We start from the raw sequence: 4,423 nt of genomic DNA, 5'->3' as shown, positions 1-4,423 counted from the left end.
AAATCTGAATAAAATCCCACTATCGTGGTCATTTGAGCGCGGTGAGCTCATGTTCTCTGGCCCGTCGGTGACTGCGTTTATGAGAGTGATCTGCTATGTGTTTGTGTGTATGAACCAGCAGCCGTGCGTATTTATATTAGCTGCAAACCAACTTCAACTGTACATTCCAGATAGGTGAACAACTCTTGGCTGTGGGCACGAATATTTCAAAGCTTACAACAAAATCAACCACCAATGTCCAATGCAGAGAACGCTGCCATATGTGAAAAACATCCTGCAATGAATATAACGATGTCCGAATTATGTTTTCAACCCCAAAGCATATTCTCAAAGAAGACCCTCGAACCACAGCCATCAAAACTGATCTGATTTCCTTCTTCAGGGTTTCGTGTCGTGTTTGTGAACATGAGGGTGTGATAATATTAGGAGAAATGCTTCATCCATCATTTACACACGAGTGATTTCATGCACATTCCACCTGTTGCTTAATGAGATGTTTTGTGTTTATTTTACGCTGATCGTATCAGAACTCTGCAGTTCTTGGCAGATCCTGTTTCCCTTTTTCATGTTTTCTTTCTTTTTTTTATCAGCATTTTATTATAGGTTTCAGCTGTGTCAGAAACACATATCACAGATTCAATTAACTATACAAACAGATGCCATGAAATTAACCAGAATTAGGAAGTCAAGGTTTTAGTTTTTCTAACAATATCTCGATTGACCAGCTTTGAATATTTCTGTCCTTGGCCCCATTGAGTTTATTTTTCATGTTTTGTTTGCTGATAAATGAAGCGAGACTGTTCGAAGCAAACAGATCTGACACTGGGAATCGAGCGGATCTAAAGGAATAAAGGAACACGGACACGACGGGATGTTTAGGATCGACTGGAACGCGATGCTGTCTGCAGAAATATTGTTTTGCATTCAGAGAAAAACTCTGTAGATCAAGCGGGCAATTCCAAACAGATGAGCGTAATCTCTGAGCCGTCGCTGCTGCAAAACCAACATGGAATTCACATGAAAGATTCCCAGCGCTGCTTTCCACCCATTCCAGATTGTAAAAGTAAGTATTTTATGGCAGGTGTTGGTTTGAACACAAGGGCCAAAAAGCCTTTTGACGGAGTCTCTCTCCCTCGGCTTTAGTGTGCGATAGCATCAGCGAGATCTGGGTTCGCATGAGATGCCTATAAAACACAGAGGGAAAGTCGATCCGCTCCTGGTGTGAGCGACGCTATTATCCGCTCTACGGACGTGAGGAAAAGCTTGTTGAAGAGAATGTTGGTGTCTTGAAGTGAATCAGCTGAATAATGACTCTTCTGTAGAGAACTGAACCCGGTTTGCATCATTGATCATTATCACTGTAAATCTGGGTTGTGTAAAGCGCCATAGAAATAAAGCTGACATTTTTCATATGCACACTACTGTACAATATCCTGCTTTATTATGAGCATTTCTTCCTTCTCTTAGGTGTGTATGTATGGATATATTATATTAGTTAAAAGTGTTAAGCGGAGCCTTTCTAGGGACCTGAGATGCAAATTAGCACATGCCATATTCTCTATATATGATACATATTTCTCAGCTTTTTGGCCTTAATCATGTTTTTTTTTTGTTTTTTTTAACAGAGTAAATTCAAATGAAATAAAATAATAAAAAAACATTTAATAATTTATAATCAAATATAATAGTTTTATTTTTAATTATGTGAGTTATGTAATGACAAAAAAAAAAGCTTAAAAAATGTACTCCAAGCAATGTATTTAAAAAGAATATGTACGCCTAATTAGTGTTAATTTCAAGCATTTAAGCTAAAGGTTTTTTCTCTTATTTCAGAAGCAAATCCCAAAAGTGTCCAACAGAACTTCTACCATTTTCTTGTTTTAATAATTTATAATAAAATACAATACTTTTGTCACTATTTTTAAATATATGAGTTACGTAATGGCAAAAATACTAAATAACTGAAAAAATCTGCTCCAACTCATTGATTTAAAAAAGCACACGCGAGCTTAGTGTCGATAAGAGTAATGTCAAGCATTTAAGTGAACTTCCTCAGACTGTAGTGTGAATGACTGAGATCGTGCGTCTCTGTAACTGATCGACGTTCCTCTGATGGTTTGCATGAAGCTCAAGCGCTGCAGATAATGAAGGAACCGCTGCTGATTCTGAGTCTCGCTGCTGATCATCACGTCATGATGTCTCCCAGATGAAGGACAGAAGAGCGGATGACAGCAGGAGTTTAGCAGAGGATCCTCAGTTAGTGTTAGTAGACCAGAGCAGTGAAACACTCGCTGACGAATGAACTGACAGAACCTCGAGTTTAATAGAAAGATGAAGATGTGGACACACACACTATCTATCACACACACTATCTAACACACACACTATCTGAATAAGGTTCCATTAGTTAAAGCATTAACTAACATTTTTTAACAATTAGCAATGGTATTTATCACGGATCATTGTTAGTTCATGTCAGCAATATTAACACATGCAACTTTTGATTTTAATGTTTTGTTAAATGAGGATATTTCTCGAGTTTTGATAGAAATGAAGCTAGCGTAAGTTCTGCCAGGAAGACTCAATCGTTCACGTCATGTATTACCTTCTCATCTATCCAATCGTATCCTAATAGCCAGTATAAAAGGGTGGTACTTACACATGTCTGAGTTCGCAGATGCTGTCGCTTCAACCACCTCCATCCTCCCCATCCACCACCAAGACGGGACTTTTCCTTCATCTCCCTAACATTTCTATGCTGGGTCCTCCCCTCCATCCTCCCCATCACCTCCAGACGGGCTCTCCCCTCTACCCCGAAGACGCCAGGATGTCCTCTCCTCCTTCCACCCCACCACCACCAGATGGCCCCCTTCCTTACTTCGCAGGGGGTCGGCGGCGCCCCTGCCTTCGTCTTCAGGCAGGATATGTAGATTCCGTACCCTCGGAATGCGAGTTACGGACGGGGCCTACGCCAAAGAATTTGATTGTTTGCTGAGCTCTTAAATAAATGTTCATTGTCACAGTATTAATTCTCCCGAGTCTTTCTGGTAGAACTTGTTTTCTACACGTATCAGAAAGTCATAGAGTTGACGAGTAACAAAGAAAAGTCAAAGGAGTTTTACTCGCCCTCATGTCGTTCTTTCTTCCATGGAACAAAGCGAGACGCGCTGTTCTTTCCCATGAAGCTGATGGAGATTGAGCTGTCAAGAGGAACAGACTGAACTCTGTCAGGCTTTTCGATGGATAACTCCTTACATTCTGTTTTTTTCCTCACACTAATCTGCCAAATGGCTCCAGAAGACTAAGGTATTAATCACATGGTGCTTTATGTCATTGTTTGAGCTTCTATGCACTGCATGAACATCTAGCTAAACATCTTTTTGTGTTCCACGGACAGAAGAAAGTCATGCAGTTTAAAGGTGACATTATGCCCCTTTTCACAAGATGTAATATAAATCTCTGATGTCTCCAGAATGTGTCTGTGAAACTTCAGCTCAAAATACCAGATAATTTACTATAGCTTGTCAAATGTGCCCCTTTTTGGGTGTGAGCAAAAACATGCAGTTTTTGTGTGTGGCCCTTTAAATGCAAATGAGCTTTAGCTCCGCCTCCATTCAGAAGAGGGCGGAGTCTTTACTGGAGCTTCAGAAACTCCGGCAATAACAAAACAGGCCAATCTCACTCATCCAGAATCCCAGAATAACCAGTAGCGAGTGCAGCCTTACGGAGAGACTCAGGAAGAGTTTCAACTTTTTGCCATTGTGTTAGAACTGGTCTCTGTTGTCGAGTGTGAACCAAATGTCGGCTGGTGTGTGTAAACGTGCAGATTAAGGGCCGGTAATATTATAATACTCTTCATACGTCAGAAGGAGAGCGAAATCTGATCGTCTTATTTTTTGACACGCTTGCAGAGAAAGACTCACCAGAACACAGTTACTGGGTTTCACTTTTCCTGTTTTCTGGGTTTCAGAAGCACCGATTATAGCACTTACACACGGAGAAAGTCCGATTTTCATGATATGTCCCATTTAATATCAACAGAATATTTTGGATGAACACAGAGAGACTCGTGTGCCATCATGTGGATCCTTTCAACACGTGAACCTGCACACAACAACTGAGATTCACTTCATATTATCATTCTATCATCTAATCGCAGCATGTGTGTGTGTGTGCGTGTGTGTCAGCTCAAGAGCACAGGAGAACAGTGAACTGAAGAGCTCAGGGTAATGTGAGGAAACACTGCATGTGTTTGAGAGACTGTGATGTAACGCCTGTCTCCTCTCCGTGTGGAAGCTGAGCTTCATATTAACAGTGTTTTCCTGCATTACCATGTGAAGAGCAGGACGACTGACGTTCTCACACACACATGACATCATGGAAAACTGGGCACCCGCGTCTTTCTCTCACAACGAGTCGAGAG

This window comes from Leuciscus leuciscus (genome assembly GCF_965113295.1).
Source record: "Leuciscus leuciscus genome assembly, chromosome: 21".
NCBI classification, from domain to species: domain Eukaryota; kingdom Metazoa; phylum Chordata; class Actinopteri; order Cypriniformes; family Leuciscidae; genus Leuciscus; species Leuciscus leuciscus.
Note: the sequence above shows the minus strand (reverse complement) of the source record.